The 20,715-nt window shown below is 46.3% G+C and overlaps 1 pseudogene; it reads left to right on the top strand.

Annotated features, from left to right (window-relative positions):
- Window positions 1-6,578: 6,578 nt before the first annotated feature.
- The window catches only part of LOC110560158 (large ribosomal subunit protein uL11-like), a 32,948-nt pseudogene continuing 18,811 nt past the window's right edge, over window positions 6,579-20,715 (top strand).

The following is a 20,715-nucleotide window of genomic DNA, read 5'->3' as shown; positions in this document are numbered from 1 at the left end:
TGTAGTTGCAGCCAAATCTTGTTCTAACAAATGCACACAACATTGTAACCTGGTCTTTATGAAGGTATAAAATACTATCATTGTTTCCAGTGATTGCTCGAACTTCTCTTTTTCTATCAGGTACTTCCCTCACATACTGTAGTGTCTTCACCAGCCATACCAATGCCAAGCATATTACAAGTGCTTGGTAAGTATTTAAGAAATCAAAGGCTATCAGCTTCTGAGGTATTGGAACTCTCAGTGATGCCCCAGGGGACTCAAGCAGGCAGCCTTTTGAGATGGAATCCTTTTTCAGAATTCCTTCCCATCAGTGCAAACTCGTACAACCACTTTGGAAATCAATCTGGCGCTTTCTCAGAAAATTGGGAATAGTGCTACCTCAAGATCCAGCTATGCTACTCCTAAGCATATACCCAAAAGATACCCAAGGACATTTGCTCAACTATGTTCATAGCAGCTTTATTTGTAATAGCCAGAATCTGGAAACAACCTAGATGTCCCTCAACGGAGGAATGGACACAGAAATTGTGGTATAGCTACACAATGGAGTACTACTCAGCTATTAATAAGAAAATCATGAAATTTGAGGGAAATGGATGGAACTAGAAGAGATCATCCTAAATGAGGTAACCCAGAAACAGAAAGACGGGCATGGATATACTCACTAATAAGCAGATATGAGCCATACAATACCAGACAGCCATCTACAGATCTAAAGGAGCTAAACACTAAGGAGGACCTAGGGAGGATGCTTAAATCTCATCCAGAATGGCAAACAGAATAGACACCAGAAGCAGTGGAAGAGAAAAAACAGGATGGGAGCCTTCTCTAGAGGGTCCTCTGAAAGGATTCACCCAACAGGGGATCAAAACAGATGCTGAGACTCGGGGCCAAACTTTGGGAGTCTTATGGAAGAAGAGAGGGGGTGAGATTAGAGGGAAATAGAGGGGAGAGGAGTCTTACAAGGAGACCAACAAAACTAAAAGATCTGAGCCCAGGGGGCTCTGCTCACATGTAGGCTATTGGCAGCTCAGTCTCCATATGGATCTCTGAGGGAGGGGAGCAGGGGCTGCCTCTATCATGAACTCAGTTGACTGTTCTCTGATCACTCTCTCCTGAAGATACAGCCTTGTCAGGCCATTGAGAAAGAGGATACAGGCAGTCCTGATGAGACTTAACAAGCTATGGGCAGATGGCAATGGTAGAGAACTCCCCCTTTTAGTGGACTAGGGGAAAGGGATGAGGGGAAGAGGGAGGGAGAGTGGAACTGGGGGGAGTTGAGGGAGGGGGCTTCAATCAGGATATATAATGAATAAATTGTGAAGAAAAAAATAAAAATAAATTAAAAAAAATTTTAAAAATCCCTCCCATCAAACTTTAAGGCATTTTTTAAAACTTTCTTATCCTATGGCTATCTAGTCAGTTTTACCTCTGCCTACCCATTAAACCATCTTATTTTAGGTATACACCAAAGCAAATGGCAAACTTCAGTACACTTTTTTTTTTCTGGGGAAAATGAGTACATCTACAGAGTGACAGTAAAAGCGAAGCTCATCCACAGTGTTTTCTGCACCCACAAAGCCTCTTCTTTCTTTCCTGGAAACTTGGATATCTCAAAGTCCCTGTATTCTCTCAGGCTCTGGGAGTCACTGTCTAAGTCCCCAAGCATTGCCCTGAAAGCTCCTCTCCGTTGGCTGGAGGTTAGGAGAAGCGGCTCTTCTGTTCTGCGGTAGAGGTGGAACCTAGCTAGGTAACAGAGCTCTCCATGTCCACCACGCCACCACCACTGTCACGCAGCCTGGAGGTGAGCGGTGGGAAAACAGTGCCACAGGTCTGAGGATGTCTGAGAGGCTCTTACATGTAGACAAGTACCTGGCTTTAGGGTAAAAAACCCTGGTGCCCAAGGTGTTGTCTGCCAAGGACTATCCTTGAATGTAAGCGTACGTGGTGATTTACTTAACAAAATCACTTGCATACAGCTAAGGATGTGGGAAACACTGGACAAGGTAGTGAGACTGGGAGAGAAAATGAGATACTGTTTCTGCTACCTCGCAATTTACCAGCTCCTCTGGGAGATGAACAATGTGCATATTTTTAATGGGTTACAGTAACGAAGAGGAATACCGTGAAGGAAATAAAAGCCTTGTTTATGGCAACTGCAGCTGGAGTTCCTCTAGATGGGTGGACCTCTGAAGAGATGATACCTGACCTGAGAAAACACAGGAGAGAAAAAAAGAGGAGAAGACAGAGAAAAATGCACACTGGAGAAACAGAAAGGAAACCCAATGCAAACTAGAGAATGAATGGTGAAAAGAGAATACATACCAATGGGCAATCTATGTGATCTATGGTAAAGTGTTTGAATTTAAAGTTAAAAAGTCATTTGGGATAGGGACAAAGTTCAGTGGTCAAAGAGCTTGCCAAAGCTCTGGATTCCATCCCTAACACACACACACACACACACACACACACACACACACACACACATACACAAAAAGGATTTTGAAAAAGTTTGATAAACTTATATTTGTCATAAAGTTGAAGGGCTAACTATCAGAATTAGTACTTTATATCTAAAACAAAATCTGGATGTTTGTTCAAGAGTTGGTTTGTTGCATTACGGTGATGAGAGGGCTCAGAAGCTGAAAGTAGTTCTCAAGCCTGACACCTGAGCTCCAGCCCCAGAGCCCACAGCAGGAGAACCACCTCCAGAAGTTGTACACACACACACACAAACACAAACACAAACACACAAGTGATAAATAAGAGTAAAAAGGTTCTGGGGATTGGACCCAAGGCCCTGGGCATGTGGGTCAAACTCTCTGGCACTGGGATGCACCCTCAGCCCTATGGGAGGCAGTTTTCCAACTGGGAGATAACCTCTGGGGCAAATAATGTGGCAATCAGACAGAGTAAAATCTCAAATCAGCTGGTGTCCCTGATAAGGCTGCACCATACCTCTGGCCCCATTTCTGACTCTCTCTCTCTCTCTCATTTGGCTCCAGTTCACTGACCTCCAGTCTTGTCCCCAAGCGTTCTGAGCACACTCACTCTGAGTCTCAGCTGTTACCTCAGCTCTGGCCTTGCTGTTTCTGCCGCCTGGAGCACTCTCCCACCACCACGTAAGGCAGGATTCAGGCCTTTGCTTGAGACCTCTGTTTTCAGGTGACCTTTGAATGAGGATCCCTCTGATCACCACTGTAAAAGCAGCAGCACCTCTAAGCCAGACCTGTAATCCCAGCTATTTGGGAGAAGCAAGGAAGGTCACAGATTCAAGTCTGCCTGGGACAGAGCTGACACCTAGCATGAACAATTTAGTGAGACTCTATTTTATGAAAAAAGTCTAAAGAGGGCCTTGATAATAGAACACACACACAAAGTTCTGGGTTCAAACCCCAGTCCCATGAAACAAACAACAAAATTTGCCTCTTGGTCCCTGGCCTTTACTGCATGGCTCTTAGCACTGCTGTAACGTTCTATCTACATCTTCTCCGTTGCTGTTTTTACCATCTGTTTCTGTGGAAGCTCTGTGAAGACAAGGGCTTGGGGTTTTGCTTGCTGGGTGCTTGGGTTTTGTCTACTGCTGGATATTTCTAGCCACCACACACACAGTAGGCCTTCAGCATGTGGTTACAGTGGCTATCTCAAACAGAAGCTCTGAGCATGTGTCTAAAAACCTCAACGATGGCCTTCGTTAAGTATGTACTCTTAACCTCCTTCACTTTATTCGGTGCTTTCTATTTAGCTGGCCCCTCCCAGATTGAAAATTATTTCACCCATTTCCTGGACTCAGCCTCAAATTTCCCCCAGCTTGTGCCAAGTCTGAAAGAGGCTGCGTTTAAATTCCCCTCCATTGTACCACATCCTGCCTTAAGCTGTTTGTGTACTGTGTACAATTATCTGTTGTGTTTTTTTCTTTGAGTGTAGACTCCTTGATAACAGTGTGACATAATAATGTTTGTTGAATGAATGCATGAGCTTGCATTTATAGCTGACTCGGAGTCACCAGAAGAAGAGAAATAACTAAATGGTAGGCTTTCGTGGAATCTCTTAAATCCTTTGAGCTATAACTTGCACGTGAAGAAAGTAAAAGCAGAAGATTATAAAAACCCCCAAACGATTTGTAGATGGTAAGGTCAACTACAAGATCAGCCCCAATAATATCAAAAAACGGTGAAGCAGAGGTAACAGATTTGAAAAGGAAATCATTAGCCACATAAGTGGACTCTGGAATCAGATTTGAAAGATTAGTCATAGCATTCATTTTTATGGCACTGAGTTCTTCAGGTCAGGCTGGCTAAAAGCAGGAAATAACTTCCAAGATGTATGACAGGGTATCATGGTGGTTTAAATGAGAGTGGTTTCCACAGGTTCATATGTTTGAATACTTGATCCCCAGTTGGTGGAACTATTTGGAAAAGTGCCATAGTTAGGCTTACTAGTGCTGTGATGAAACCACATGACCAGAAGCAAGTTGGGAAGGAACGGGTTCCTTTGGCTTACACTTCCACATCAACAATTCATCACTGAAGGAAGCCAGGATAGGAACTCAAACAAAGCAGGAAATCTGGAGGCCATGGAGGGTGCTGCTTACCGGCTTGCTCAAGGCTTTCTCAGCTTGCTTTCTTACCGAATCCAGGACCACCAGGCCAGGGATCAAACCACCCACAATGGGCTGGGCCCTCCCTCCTCAGATCTCTAATTAAGAAAATACTTTACAGGTTTGCCTACTTACAGCCCAATCTTCTGAAAGCATTTTTCTCAGTTGAGGTTCCCCCCTCTCAGATGACTCTAGTTTGTGTCAAGCTGAGGTAAGTAGCCAGCACCTGGCCGCCCTAGGGGGTGCAACCTTGTTTGAGGCGGTGTGTCACGGGGGTGGGCTCTGAAATTTCCAAAGACTCGGGCAAATCTAGCTCCCTCTCCCCATTCTACTGCCCCTCCCTCCGCCATCCTCTGCCTTGTAGTTGGGTCTTGGGCTGTGAGACCTCAGCTACCGTTGCAGCGTTATGCCTGCCTGCCTACTTTTATGCCCTCTGCCATGACGGCCGGGGACCCCCACCCTCTGGAACCAGGTACCGGCAAATGAAATGCTTTCTCTGATGAGTTGTTTCGGACCTGGCGTTTCATCACCTCAATAGAGAGTAAGTAACTAAGACATGAGGGCTTCAGATTCTTTTCATGAACTATTGCAAGCCCCAGTACTTCTTCAGAAGACATCCCTGTGACAATGAGGACAGCAAGTCTCTGATAGCTTCTTTGGAAGTGGCTAAGTGACCTGACTGGGGAAAAAAAAAATCACTGAGGTTTTTGTTTTTTGTTTTTTTTTTTTCTTTTACCTTTGTAAATAAATAAGCAACCTAGAATTTTTCTGTCAGTGACTCAAATCAACAGCTCCCTGAACCTATATTCTTTTTGGAATATGGTTTCCTAAACCAGCAGGAACTTGGGCTCTATTCGGATCCACTTCTGAGCGCTCCCTCTTGTCAGCCAAACTATACTACTAGGTTTCCCTAAAGCTTCTAAACATGTTACTGTGCTAGCCAGGACCACCAGCCTTAGAGGAAATAGAAGAAATGTTGCTTAATCAGCCAAAAGTGATGGAGATAACACTTCTGGGGAAAAAAAAAAAAGTTCTTGCTCCGAATGACAGAACTCGGGTTTTCCTTTTCTTGAGTTTTAAGCGTTTTTGCGTAAATTCAACCAAAGCAATAAGAACAGAATAAAAAGGAAAACATGACCCTCATCTCGTCTCTCTGAGGAGTTTTTATGGTCTCCGTTTTTCTGAATGCACAGAAAGCAACATGACCAGTTTTAACCGATTAATTTGCAGGCTCTTGGACCTTCCAGACAACACCACTGTCCAGAAGTAGGGCAGGCAGTGTGGCTCTTGGTGCTAGAGCTTGACTCGACATCTGGGAGCTTGGGCAGAGCCTGGAACAGACTAGAGAAACCCAGTCTCATGACTGATTGCACAGCGCGCCTCACACTGAGGTCTTCAGGCCCCGAGTCCCAGCACCAAGCCTTAACAGACTTGCAGCTTGCAACCGGGTTTCCGTCTAATTGAAGAACAACCGGGATCTTCATAAGGACAGGTGTGTCCAGTCCTCACGCTCTGCCAAAGGACTAAAGCCTTGCCTACATTATCTGGATCTGGGGGTACAAGGGATCATCCTATGGGTGCGTTTGGAGAAAAATGGCAATCATACAAAATTCTGACACTGTTTCAGAGAGGTGCAGAGCATCTCAAAACTCCCCTCTGCGGTTTCACCGGAGACCCATCTACAGAGTCAGTAAGAAATCCCAGCTGCTTCTGAACCCTCAGCTTCTCCCCAAGTCCTTGCGCGGCCAGCAGGCAGCCGCTCAAGGAAGACATCGCCGATAGCAACCCTCCCTTGTTGCTTCTGGCTGCCCTGCCCTGTTGCTTCACTTCAGCCAGTAACAGAGGACTCATTCATTTATCCAGCTGCCCCCAAGGTCTCTAGATTAGTAGCTGGGCCAAGTTCCAGCAGGTTGTAAATCCCAGGCTTTGAACTGGTCAAGATTTCTAGAGAAGCAATGGGAAGCAATAGTCAAACATCATGGCTGGCGAGACGGCGCTCACCTCTTACCCGTATCGGTCAGTGCTGAGGCCTTTGCAACAAGCTTATCTCTTAGCCCTTACAACAAATTCCGAGGTAGGAATCACTGCCTGGTTTGATTTGTTTTCCCATAGAAAGGGACGCCTGTGTGTCTTCATCAGTTTGCACAAACTCCTTGAGTAGTTGGTGGGTGGCAAGGCTGAAGAGGGAAACCAAAGAGTTTGCCACTAATAAAGAGACGGCTCGTTCCTGAAGGCGAGCCCACCACAACTGGCTTGAGTTTGCCTCGTACTCGGGAGACGGAGGGGCCCCCAAAGCCCCGTGCCTCTCGCCTCCTGTACTTGGAATGTGTGACTCACACCAACACTAGCACTCAGCTTCTGAGGCAAGCTATTTGCTCCCCTGTGCTAGCCAGGACGGCCCTACCAGGAAAAATAACCTCAAATGAATGTCGTGACCAGACTTAGACAAAAAGAGGAAGTAAGGCTCCAGGGGAAAGGTCCTTCTAGCACTCAGTCAAACCCCTCTGTGGCATGAGGAAATGGTTTTGGATGGCCAGTTCACTGGGGACAGAGAGGAACACAGCAGCTTCAGGTGAAAACCAGAGCTCTGGGCTTAAGACTATCTGCAGCCTGGCTGGACAAGATGGTTCGCCTGTGTAGTCCTAGAACTTGTGAGGCTAAGGCAAGAGGACCATAGTGAGTTTGAAGCCAGCCTGAACTACAGAGAGTGAGACCCTGACTTAAACTACTCCATCAAGAGTAAAAGAAAAGACTGTCTGTGGTCCCCTTTGCAGACAATAACTCAGTAACTTCGTCTCTTTTAAATGACGGGGGAAGGTGAACCAGAAGGAAAGCTGAAGGGTAAGGAATGCGCAGACAGGAAAACAAGCAAAGAGGAGAAATGAGCGTCACGTGGAACAAAAACAAAAAAAGGAAGGCTGTGGGTGCCCCTGGGCTGGGTGTGGAGCTGTCCAGCTTGGTAGGCAGTGTGTTTGTTCCCAGCCTGCTGCTCTCCGGGCACCTGGGCCATCAGCAGGAATGAAGTGGGTGGGGGAGGAGCTTCCTGACAGAATCTCTCTCACACACACAGACTTCCTGCAGATCCGGTATCCTGGTTTCCTTCCCTCCGGTTCTCTTCCATTCTGCTACTCTTTAGACAACATGCCCATCTTTCATTCTCTCCTACTCAGTTTTCCCGCTTCAGTAGGCAGCCCGGCCCTAGAGCGCTGAGTGTTTACTTTGCTGTGTCTTAGGAATGAGACAAAATGTCCACAGCGTGCCCACTGAGGTCAGATCACCAAGGCCAAAACCTGAAGGCATTGTAGCACTCCTATTGTACAACTGTCCCAAACCTTTCCCTTTTTTCCCAAGACCCCGTGACAGCCTTCCACATGTAAGAGATCAGGAAAGGTCCAGGCGTGGGAACAGAGTCTGAGGCAGGCTACCATTCCATGTTTTCTTAGATACAAGTTGGTATTTTTTTTTTAACTTTTGTGTTACTGTCGTGTTGGTGTAATTTATTTGGATTTAGTTTCAGAGGCATGAAAAGCTTCGGGTGGGGACGCATCCCAAGGGGAAATCCAGATGAAAAAGATGCAGTGCTGCTCCACAGAGTGGATTCCGGATGAGGAAAGGCCACTTTGACAGAGCATGTTACTGAAATGCTGCTGGACGGGAGGCCCAGGGCTCATGCCATCGGGTCACATCACCTGACATGAGATGATCTGCCTGAGTCACTGCTCACCAAGATCCAAATGTTGCATCACAGTCAGGAGTCAAAGATAACTCTTTGGACAGGTAAGTTGGCCAGTGGGTGAATGCAGCCCTGCAGGAGGACATTTCCACAACTGTAAGCCCCGACTCCTTTTACACCGCAACAGCCACACGGCCAACTTTGCCAAAGACATCTTTGTAGAAAGCCTCCTGGGAGGGACCACAGAGGCCCGGATACAGAGTGACTGTCACAGCTAACTGAAGAAGGTGCCAGCAGGTATTCAAAGTATTCCCTAAAATACTGGGAGTTTATGGCTTACAGACTTGTTTTGGCCTCCTGGACTGTCTGTTTGGCATCGCTTGCCACAAGTTTGTTGCTCACCAGCTGGACCCATCATTACAGTCATTCACTTAAGAAATAGGCAAGTACTTTTTCTTTTTTTTTTTTTTTTCAACTAGAAGCACATAAAGAGTTTGGTTATTTTATCAAAGTATCGCTATATCTCTTGTGCACCACCATGGGCTGTACGTATCTACAGGTCACTGATAACAGGCTCAGGCTTAGAATGAGCCAGATTGGAGGCATGAGTCTTGTCAAACCATGGCCTGTTCAGGTGGAGGATCCTAGCTGTGTGTAAAATGAAAATAATAACTGCACTGGCTTCTCACGCTTTACCGTGAGAACTGGGTGAGTTAATTCCCTCAGAGAGATGAGAAAATACGTGAAACAGAGCACAAAGCCCAGCCAGCCAGCATTGCTCTCCATTCCTACCTCACTGTAAACTCTATAAACCACTAGGCTACTTCCTAGGCTACTTTTCTGGGGATTTACCCTTTGGGGACATTTCATGTAAGGGGGATCAAGTGATACCTGACCTTATAATAAGCTCTGCTTTCTCTCACACAGAGTCATTTGTTATTGAAGATGAAATGGCAGATTCCCAAAAGATCCCTGGGCTGTTATCTTAACATTTCTGACAGCCTTTTCCAGCACTTGTTAGGAGAACTTGGTCTCCAAGATGTCAGATTCTGCTCTGTGTTAACAGTGCTTGAGTCAGAAGGGGGTAAATTCTTGGGAAAACTTCAGGAAGCCCTAAATCGTCTCAACAGTATCAAGCATCTGAGACAAAGGATGTCCCTGGCTCAGCAGTCTTGCAGTTCAGCCCTGCTGTTTCATAGAGAAAGACTTTGACATCCAATACCGTTGTCTCTGGCTTGTAAAACACACACAAGCTTTGACACGCTTATTTTCAATAATTCTTCTTGTGAAGCTATGTAATGTTCTGCTACCTAATGAGAGACACAGGCCCTCATTTCAAGAAAAAGAGACAAACGATCAGATATTGCATCAGGTGTGGTAGCACACGCCTTTAATCCCAGCACCTGAGAGCGTGGTCTACAGAATGAGTTCCAGGACAGCCGGGGCTACACAGAGAAACCCTACATAAAGACGCAGAAGGCTCTGTGTCTGAACTAAGCATAGGGTCCACTGCAGTGCACGTGACTCCACGCTGTCCCCTGGCAAGCTGAGGAGGGGACATCCGGTACACACCCTCCACAAAAGGCTAACCTAATGTGCTTTTATTGGAAATCTAACCGTATGCCTCGCAAGGCTGTGTCTTCCAGACGATTACACATTTGTTGACATCTTGGGCTGATTTACTATCATAAAAGAAGAGAGTGCCAAGACCGCAGAGCTTCTTTGTACACGAGGCGTTCTGTTTTGCCACTGACTGTTACCTGGCACCAAGGTCCAGGGATAAATTCTGGATCCCATGGAATTGGAGTTGCCGACAGTTGTGAGTTCCCGTGTGTGTACCAGGAATCAAACCTGGGTCCTCTGAAAGAGTGGCCAGTGTTCCTAACCACTGTGCCATCCCTCCAGCCCCTTCTTTTAAGATATGATCTCCTCACTCACTATATAGTCCCAGATGGCTGACAACTTGCTACGTATACCAGACTGGCCTCAAGTCTGTGGCAATCCTCCTGCCTCTCACCCCTTCGGTTCCTGAAAGTTGGGATTTCGTGTACCAACATGCCCTGGGTAGAATAACATTTTCTTCCTTCCTTCCTTCCTCTCTTTCTTTCTTCCTTCCTTTCTAAGAAATAGATTACTGCATCCAGGTTTTTCAATGGTTTCTGGGGATTTGAACCTTGGTCTTCAGGCTTGTATGGCAACCACTTTATTCACTGAGCCATCTCTCCAGCCCTCCACCTTATTTAATGTTTTCATTACATGCAGAAATTTTTTTAATTTTATGTGTGTAGATGTTTTGCCTACATGCATGTTTGTGTACCATGGGTATGCCTGGTGCCCTCAGAGGCAAAAAAGATGGTGTTGGATCTCCTGGGTCTGGAGTTTCGGATGGCTGTGAGCCATTATGTTGGAGGTAGGAATCAAACTGGGTCCTCTGAAAGAGCAGCCAGTGCTCTTAACAACGAAGCCATCTCTCTAGCACCATTGAATAATGTTTTTTCTTTTTTTTTTGTCATGGGGAACCACACATTTATTGACCAGAATATTCTTGCTGGTGGCATTTTCTGCCTTGTTTCCCTTGGCCCGGTGTTTGCAATTTCAACTAATCTGAGCGAGTATAGTGGCTCAGCATTTAGGAGACAAAGGCAGGAATGATCAAGAGTTCAAGGTCAGCCTGAGCAACACCGAACACTGGTTATCTCAATTAAAACTGCAGGGAAACACCCTCACCACAGGAGTTTAGGGGATCCTCTTCTTACAGAAATGTACTTTACTAACTCTTTTCTCTCTCATTTCTCTACCCCAGCCATTATTCCACCTCTAATGTCTTCAGCACACAAGTATTGTCACCGGTTAGAATCTGTCCTGGCTGAGAATTAGCTGACAACAAACGGCGGTGCCAAGTTCTCCAGCTTTTTGGGCCCATCATCCATTCTCACAGCTTTACCTAAACAAGCCTCTGACCCTTCCTCCTAGAGACTCTCAGCTGGGGGCTTTCCTCTCTCCCTGCCACCTGTGATTCTGCCTAATTATCTTGCCCTGGCTCTCCCTTTCCATAGAGTTTCTTCTCTGTGCTGCATCATCTCAAATAGACACACCTGTTTCCGTGTCTTCCTCAAACACTATTGCAAAGAGGTGTCAAACTAATCGGACGCAACAGCAAGGATTCCGTTGTGATGTAGCAAAGCAAATAGCACAATTCAGTTTGTTCCAAAGTTCCCTCCACCGTGTTTCTTCTTTCTCTTGCCTAATTTCCCCAGAAAGCAATCACCCTGCCTTTTTATTCATGAGCAGAGCCCAGGACCTTTGACTTCTTCCTTTGACGTCTGCACGGGACTCCCATTCCAATGCCCTTTTTATTTATGGTGATAGCCTCCTCAGCAGCGGCCATTTGCTATAGACACATCTCACACTTGCAGAGACATTAAAACCGGTCTTTACAGGCTGGAGGAGGCATGCCACTCCGTAACTAGACTTTATACTTAGCATGTCCCTGTTTCTGGGCGCTAGAAAAAACAAAACAAAACAACAACAACGAAACAACCAACCATCCGAAGAACGAACTAAATTGTATGTTGAAAGGATCAAATTACCAGGCAGAGCAGAGTACAATCCTCCAGCCGGTAGCATTAGTATCAACTAGAACTCAGTGGACTTGAACCTCAGACCTCATTGTTCTAAAGCCATGCGGTAATCACTCTAAATGCTTAGTCCATGCTTACTGGGTAAGTGGATTAGCGGGGCACTGCTGAGGTTACAGCTCTGTCTGGACTTGTCATGGGCCAGGTTCTGGCACTCAAGCTTTTGGACCACACCTCCTCCCTTGTCTGCGGCTGTGGCCCTACTTTGTTCCCAAGGCTCACCTGCTCTGGAGGATGCTTGGGCAGCACGTTGCGGGCATTTCAGCAATATTGCCTGATCCCTTCTTCCAGAAGGTGCTCACCGGTCAGACAGTTGACTGAGCTGAGCACTGGAAGACATCTGTGCTGCTCTCCTGGTCCTCTCCCCTCTCCCTGTCCTGGCTCCCCAGTTGGTGTCCTCACCACTCACCCACCCCCCGTTCCGTTTCCGTTTGCACCTGACATGCACTTCTCCCACTGTGCTCCCTTTCTAGTGCTTCACCCCATGCAAGTACACACGTATGGAAGTTCTACGTGTGTCGAGAAGAGGCAGTGTTTGCTTTTCCAAGCCTGGGTTACCTCATTTAAGGCAACATTTTCCAGTTCCATCTGCTTTCTTGAAAATGTTATTTTCCTTTACAGAGGAATAAGATTCCACTGTGCACATACACGACAGTCTCATTTCCATCCGCCTGTTGATTAAATCGAGGTTGGCTCCATTTCCTAGCTGTTCTGAATCTAGCAGCAGTAACCATGGATCTGCCGGCATTTCTATGGTAAGATGTAGCCCTCTGGATATGTGGTGTGTGGCTGGGTCGTATGGCAGTGCTGTTTGCCTCAGTTACTCTTCCGTTGTTGTGAAGAGACTCCATGACCGAGGCAACTCTTATAAACAGAGAATTTAGGTGGGAGATTGTTTGCAGCTTTAGAGCGTTAGTCCATGATCATCACGGCAGGAAGCAAACAGGCATGATGCTGTAGCTAAGAGTTTTATATCTGGAGCCACAGGCAGTAGGGAGAGAGCAAGACTGAGCCTGGAATGGCCTTTTGAAAGCTCAACGCTCATGCCCAGCAACACTTTCTCCAACAGGGCCGTGTTTCTTAATTCTTCACAAACAGTTCCACTGAGACCACGCATTCCAACCCCCGAGGGTTTGAGAGACCTGCGCATTGGTTTCTGTAGCAACTGCAGCAGTTTAACCCACCAACAGCGTGTAAAGGTTCCTCTTTCCCCACATTCTTGCCAGCATTTATTGTTTATTTTCTTGGCGATGGGAATTCTGAATGGGGTGAGACGGAATCTCAGAGTCGTTTTAATTTGAGTTTAGCTAACAGTGGCGGGTATTAAGCACTTTAAACATGTGTCAGCTGTTTGTGTTTCACTTTCTGTCTGTCCAGGGTATTGGCCTGTTTAGGATCCGCTTCGAGTTCGTCTGGATGGGTGTCATAGCAAATAAGAGCTGACAGTGGCTGGCATTGGATGATGAGCATCTGAGATCCGCTGAGGGTATTTGACACATATGTTTATATAAACAAGAATTTAAAAAGAAAGAAAAGAAAAAAGCCCAATGGTAGTGGTGCACACCTTTAATCCCAGCACTTGGGAGGCAGAAGCAGGTGAATCTCACAGTTCGAGGCTAGCCTGCTCTACAGAGTGAATTCCAGACAGCCAGGGCTACACAGAGAAACCCTGTCTCAAACAAACAAAACCAAACAAACAACAAAACCAGAATAATGGTTCTACTGTGTCCCCACCCCTTTAAAATCTCCTTTAGGTCAGCAGGCGGTACTCTCCCGGTGAGCACGCGCTGCCTCCCTTGCCACTGACTGACTCTTGGGCACACGGCCCTTGCAAGTGTCTCCGGGAGCTGCAGAGGCAGTTACATCCCAGGAGCATGCTCTACTTAGCCCTTTCTGTTTTGATGCACTTAGTATCATCCGGCATCCTTTCTCTCTCCCGGATCTTCATCTTCCACCTCTTTGCAGAACTTCCCTCGATAACCCAACACAACCAGGTCTCTGGAACGCCAAGCTAGACACTACCCACACCCCTCTGCGGAAGGGCCGAAATTACACAACAGGTTACCCATCTTTCTCTCTACTTCTTTTTGTATCTCCCTCAGTCTTCCCACAAAGCTCAGTGCTCGTACTTCAGTAAAGCGATGACAGATAGCCACCCTCAGCGATGGCTAGTCTTCCGTCAGCTTGACACACACTGCAGTTATCTGAAAGGAGGGAAGCTTAATTGAGAAAATGCCTCCGTAAGATCTGGCTGTAGGGCGTTTTCTTAATTAGTGCTCAATTGAGGAGGACCCAGCCCATTGTGGGCGGTGCCATCCCTGAGCTGGTGGTCCTGGGTTCTATAAGAAAGCAGGCTAAGCAAGCCATGGGCAGCAAGTCAGTAAGCAGCACCCCTCCATGGCCTCTTCGTCAGCTCCTGCATTCAGGTCCCTGCCTTTTTGAGTTCCTGTCCTGACTTCCTCTGGTGATGACCACCAATGTGGAAGTAGAAGCTGAATAAACCCTTTCTCCCCAGCTCGTGCTTTTTGGTCATGGAGTTTCATCACAGCAATAGAAACCCTGACTAAGACAAATTCTTATACCCCAAGATGCATTAGCATCTGTATCTGGGGCTTCTGGCTTTACCCCAAGCTCAGTATATCTCAAACACAACTTGAAATCTTCCTCCAAACCTATTGTGTTCCATTTCAATGAACCACCAATTGCCTCTAGAAGGAATACCCAGGCAGTGGCTTTCTTTTGTTGTTGTCTTTGGTTTTTGTTTGCTTGGCTGGTTTGTTTTTGATCTAGGCTCTTATAGAGTGCTCTGGCCCCAAACTCAATTTGTAACTGAGGCTGCCCTTGAACTCTTGGTCCTCTTGCTTCCTCCTGAGTGCTGGGAGTGCGCCATCAGGCCCCGCTTTTTTTTTTTTTAGAACCTTATTTAGGTATAATTAAATGCTTCAATAAATGGATAAATGGAACATATCTACCATCCTGCTCTTCTGCTTATGTGGATTAATTTGCAGTTGTAGAATTATATGCAATTTAATTGAACACAATAGTTAGACATATTAATGAGATATACTGCAACCATTCAACACGTGTGTACAACCTGTATCATTTCTTTGTGCCAGGAAAGTTCAAACCCCCTTTTTCCTCCCATAAGACATGTAACAAATTGTTGTGAGCTACAGACACACCAGACCTTATTTGTCCTATTTAGATGCACTTTGTTATGTATGACAGTGGGACACAGGGCTCATGGGCATGTGGACAAGCGTATTTTATTTATAAAGCATATAATCCCTAGATGCCCCCACTCATTATAGCCTATAATGACCACCATCAGGTTTTTGGTTTTCCAAGACAGGGTTTCTCTGTGTAGCTCTGACTGTCCTGGAACTCACTCTGTAGACCAGGCTGGCCTCAAACTCAGAGATCTGTATGCCCCTGCCTCCCAAGTGCTGGTGTTAAAGGTGTGCACCACCACCGCCGGGCTTCCACTTATATTCTACTTATGGAAGAAAGCGTGTGTCCCTTGTCCATTGTGCCGGGTGTATTTTACTTATGTCCTCCATTTCTGTCGAGTGTGGCTGTGTAAATATAACACCTTTCCTGCACCCATTTAGTCATTGCTGGGCACCTCAAGGGCCCATATTATGGCTTCCGTGAACAGTGTTTCAGTGAATGTGGGAGTGCAGGCTTTTCTCTGTCTTTAGAACTTTACACAAACTGAACCATATGGTATGTACTCTTCTGTAGGTCTGGCTTCTTGCACAAAAGTGTTGATGTGTGCCTTACAGTTCCATTCCTTTTCATTTCAGAACAGCGTCCCGTTGTGTGGATTCACTATACTTTGCTTATCCACTCATATTTGGTAGTGGTTAGATTGTTTACAAATGTCACAGTAAGAATACTTTTCATGACAAGCCTTTGCATGGACAGGTGCTTTTGCTCCTTAGTTAATTTTTTTTTCCTAGGGAAACATCTGAACAACTTGATAGGAGTGTTTGTATGTACTAGTTTACAAAGAAGCTTCTAAGCTCAGCTCTTCATTTTCTGTAGAAGTTGCAATTGGTGGCTATTCCCACAGCCATCCAGTTGACCACACCCTCCTCTTCATTTCCTTTTCTGCTGCGCAGCTGGAATGGAGATATGACTTTTCCAGTTTTTCCCTTTGCATCTGTGACCGGCACCTGTGGCGCCAGCTGTCTGTGAGGGCTTGGACAGAATTCAGTTGGGAAGGAGAGGTTAGGGTGGAGATTCTGAAGATGTAAGAAGAGGATTCTGTCAGGTCCTCTTTCCTGAACTCCACGGGTGGCTGCTCGCAGGGATACAAGCGGCAGGACTTCCGTCACCGTGTTTTTTAAGGTCCCTGACTATAAAGAAGCAGTGCCAGGTCAGGCGCATTCGGAGACTCTTTTTTTAGTCTTGTCCAGAGGATGCTAAAGGCAAAAAGGTGGCTCTTTTGTGACACCAGAGAGTGCAGCAGACATTTTAAGACCAGGCATCAGCACACCAGAGTGCTGAGAATGTAGGGGGAGGAGTTCTAAGGGAGCTTTCTATATGATCCGTTCAATTTGGCTGTGAACACGAACAATAAAACACAATATCAAGATACTAACCACACCCTATGCAATGAGCCAATTTGACCCTCATTTGCATCCTGTGTGTTGAGGTTTGAGGAGATTCGGCTGTGAAAAAAAAAATCGTTGTCACCTTTGTAGAGGCAGACATTAAACAGATAGCTATTTAATAGTGCAAATAGGTATTGTTATCATGTATTCACCCCGGTGAATAAATGTGCTATTGGGCATGGGGTCTACTGTGAGCAAGTGAGGCTTAAGGTGGTGCCCTACAACAGAAAGTCAATCCCCTCCCCCCCTCAAAAAAAGACCTTAAAAGACTCTGAAGGTTCAAAGAAAACAGGAACAGTGTGCTCCAGCGCCCAGAGGCAGAATAGGTACAGGCTGGCCAGTCTCGCAGCACAGTGAGCCGAGATAAGCCTGGAGAGGTTAGCAGAGGGCAGGTTGCACAGGGCTGGAAGCCAACGCTAAGGCTGGAGGCTGTATCCTAACAGTGGGAACCACTGAAGGATTTTAACTAGGGCATATTTGAATAAAAAATAAAAACAAAACAAACTCTCTCTGGTTGCTATGTAAGAGAATAGATCTGAAGGGTGGCTCTGAAGGGACAGTCTGAAGGTGCTAGGAAGGGAAGGGAAAGCAGTGAAACAGGCCATGCCAGGTCAACAGGCAATTGAAGTCCTTCCCTACTTCAATGACCTTGAGCCGTGTGGCCAGCAGGTGAGGAAAGAAAGGACACAGGAGACAAGAGTGGGAGAAGTGAGCAGGGCAACCAAGATTGATTAATGTTACACAATGCCTTCGAAATCGTAGCATGTTCACGGTGATGATAGCCGATAGTAAAATAAGCCCACTGGTAAATATTGATGCGCGCTTGGCACCTGTGGGGCAGCCACTGTGTGCTCCTCGTGTGGATGGTTTCGTCACATTCCTCTTCCAGCTGTCCCATTGTTTCATAATAAACTGCCCTAGAACACGGTACTTAAAACAACAGCGTTCCTCCTGCCCCAGAACCTGCTGCCTAACCGGGGCTGGGAGTAGCAGAGAGCGCGTTGGTGCTCTGCTGGATGGCAGCTGGGGCAACGTAAAGTCTGATGTCAGCAGTGCCCACCCTCATTTTGCCACACACCTTGCATTGCTGTTTCTTTGCCCGGAGCCTTGCTCTGTGCAGTTCTCTCCGATTTGTCGTTCTACCAGCACTGCTTCGAAGCACAATCCTGCATCGTAGGAACTCTACAGATGTTCACAGAGTAATGAACGGAGAAATTAATTTGGAGGGTTGAGTCCATGATAGGACACGCCTGTAATCTCAGCTCTTGGAAAGCAGAGGCAGGGGATTGCCATTGCTACTATATGATATGAGCTTGGTCTACAAAGGGGGTTCTAGGAAAGCCAGGACTTAATAGCAAGGCCCTGAGTAGACAAGACAAAACAAAACAAAACAGAAATGAATTCTGATCCTCATGAATATTTTCTTTCATCAAATAATAAACTCCGTATCCTGTATTCTTTTTCTGTGTTTTTGTTGTTGTTGTTATTTTTGGGTTTTGGTTTTCCAGACAAAGTTTCTTTGTATATAGCCTTGGCTGTCCTGGAATCACTTTGTAGACCAGGCTGGCCTCGAACTCACAGAGATCTGCCTGCCTCTGCCTCCCTGAGTGAAGGGATGACAGGCGTGCACCACTGCCCCTGGTTCTGCATTCTGTTTTAAGACTACTAATTATTGGGATTTTGTGATTTTTACAAGAGTATTGTTTTATTATAAACTTTCTGTATCTTTAGTACAAATCTGTGCGTGTGTATGCATGTGAGAGAGAGAGAACAAGAGAGAGAAAGAGAGACAGACAGACAGAATTCTGCTCAGGACAGAGCACCTACTTAGGATAGAGAACCATTCAGAATGAGTCTAAGCTAACATCCAGACAAAGTGCTTTCCTGTGCTAACCATCATAACACATTAAATCTCTGAGAGGTAAATGCTCAGTTCCTAGTATTGCCACATGTGATGGAGTTTCCATGGTTACTGGACTCTGGGGTACATTCTTAGATTGCTATTGTGGTTCACAGAGGCTCAGGACAAAATACTGGGTGGGGAAATAGTAATAGTGAGCCTATAGACAGAGGAATGGCATGGTCTAAGAATGGTTCCGAGGCCAGCTCTAGCAAGTGGGGTGCAGCTGCACCTCGGGAGTATGAGGCTACCCCTTGCCATGGGCCACCTCTTTTACATAGCCTGTCCTGTTGAAAAGAGGTAGAGAATGGGAAAGCAATGTGAGTCACTGGCTCAGTAGAAACAGAGAAGGAAAAGCAGGGGAAGTGAAGAGGCCAGTTAAAACAGGGTCACCCTCTAGACTGGGCATGTTGCTACACCATTTAATCCTAGTGCTTGGATGCAGAGGCAAGCAGATATCTGTGAGTTCGAGGCCAGCCTGGTCTACAGAGAGAGTTCTAGGACAGCCAGAACTGCAGAGAGGCCCTGTCTCAAACAAACAAAATCCCGGTTATTCTTTTCTATTTTAAAATAGCGTTTCTCCAAAGACGAATCCCTGATTAGCTTCACGAGACTGTTACAGTCTGCTGGCTAATGTACAATGCCTGAATTCAGCTGCATTCTCGTTAAATGTACATCACTGCAGGCTAAGAGAGAACTCCTGAGTGCACGGCCTTGCTCTAAGGGCCAGAGGGAGATGGGCACCAATTGTATTCAGAGTCAGAGGTGTTTGTTAAACCGTGTTTTGGCAAACTGCAAGAATCTCATGAGTTTCAGAAATTCCTTTTAAATCTAAAGACCCAGCTCAAGTGCGTAAATTACACACGTTTCCACCCATTGGGTCTTTACCCTTTAGTCCACGAAGGCCTGAAAGACAAAACAAAGGAGCTACCTTTGTCAAAAGATGCCATCACAGGCTGGAGAGGGGGCTCCTCAGGTAAAAACGCTGCCTAGAAAACCTGATGACCTGGGTGCAGACGTGAGTGCGTTTTTTGTGTGTGTATGTCTGCGCACCACGGGACGCTCGGTGCCTGTGGAGGTCATACGCGGCACACATTCCCCGGGACTGAAGTTGCAGACGGCTGTGGGCGCACGTGTGGGTGCTGTTCGGCTCTGCTCCTCGTCAAGAGCAGACAGTGTTCTTAACCACTCAGGCATTTCTTTAGCCCCACGCTAATGCTGGTTTCTCTGAGACAGGATCTCACTACGTCAAAGCAGTTGGCCTAGGACTTGCTATGTTAAGAGCTGGCTGGCCTCAGCTCCCAGCGGCTGCGCTTGCCTAAGCAACGTCAACCAGTCACCACTCCATCACGGAGGGAGTAAGGGTTCACTCGCCTCCAACCCTAAGTGAGGAGCTAATGATGGTTCCTGTCTTCTGAGGGAGGGAGAGCCTGCTGTCTTTTTCTTTTATTTAAGATTTTAAACTCTAATTTAATATGTCTGTAAGGGGGTGTATACATGTGAGTGAAGGGGCTCACAGCCACCAAAGGAGGAATCCAGGTCATCTGGGAATTAGGTGCTAGGGATTGAACCCAGGTCCTCTGAAAGAGCAGCCAGCGTTCTTAGCCTCCGACCTATTTCTCCAACCCCTGAAGGTTAGTTTTATTTAAGGGTATGGCCCCTTGGTAGGTTCGAGTGGACTGCCTCCACCACACCCATGACAATGCAGGCAGCACAAATTGGAATCTCTAAGCTACTTTTTTTTTTTTTTTTTTTAAGAAGACAGTATTCTGGGAGGGAGTGGATTTGGGAAGAGTTAAGGGGAGGAATAGGGATGACTATAATAAAAACATAATATATATATATTCTCCAGAGAGTAATAAAGATATTACATTTAAAAAGCAGAGGGACTGGCTCAGCAGTTAACAGCACTGGCTGCTCTTCTGGAGGACTCAGGTTTGGTCCCCAGCACACACATGTTGGCTCACAACCAGCTCTAACTCTAGTTCCACGGGATCTGACGCCCTCTTCTTGGCCTCTGTGGCATGAGGCAGGTGTGTGTTGCACAGATCTACAGACAGGCCAAACACCCACACACATAAAATTAAAAATTATAAATAAAAGCAAGGCAGCCTGGTTTCTTTTTGTTTGTTTCTTTGTTTCTCTGTCTCTCTCCCTTCCTTCCTTCCTTCCTTCCTTCCTTCCTTCCTTCCTTCCTTCCTTCCTTCCTTCCGATCCATTTATTGAGGGGCCAAGCAGCCAAGCCTTGCCCGCTGTGGGGAGAGGTCTGGGCCGCGTTGCTTTTC

The sequence above is a fragment of the Meriones unguiculatus genome, chromosome 18 (genome assembly GCF_030254825.1).
Source record: "Meriones unguiculatus strain TT.TT164.6M chromosome 18, Bangor_MerUng_6.1, whole genome shotgun sequence".
Taxonomy (NCBI): Eukaryota; Metazoa; Chordata; class Mammalia; order Rodentia; family Muridae; genus Meriones; species Meriones unguiculatus.
Note: the sequence above shows the minus strand (reverse complement) of the source record. Positions and strands in the feature narration are given on the sequence as shown.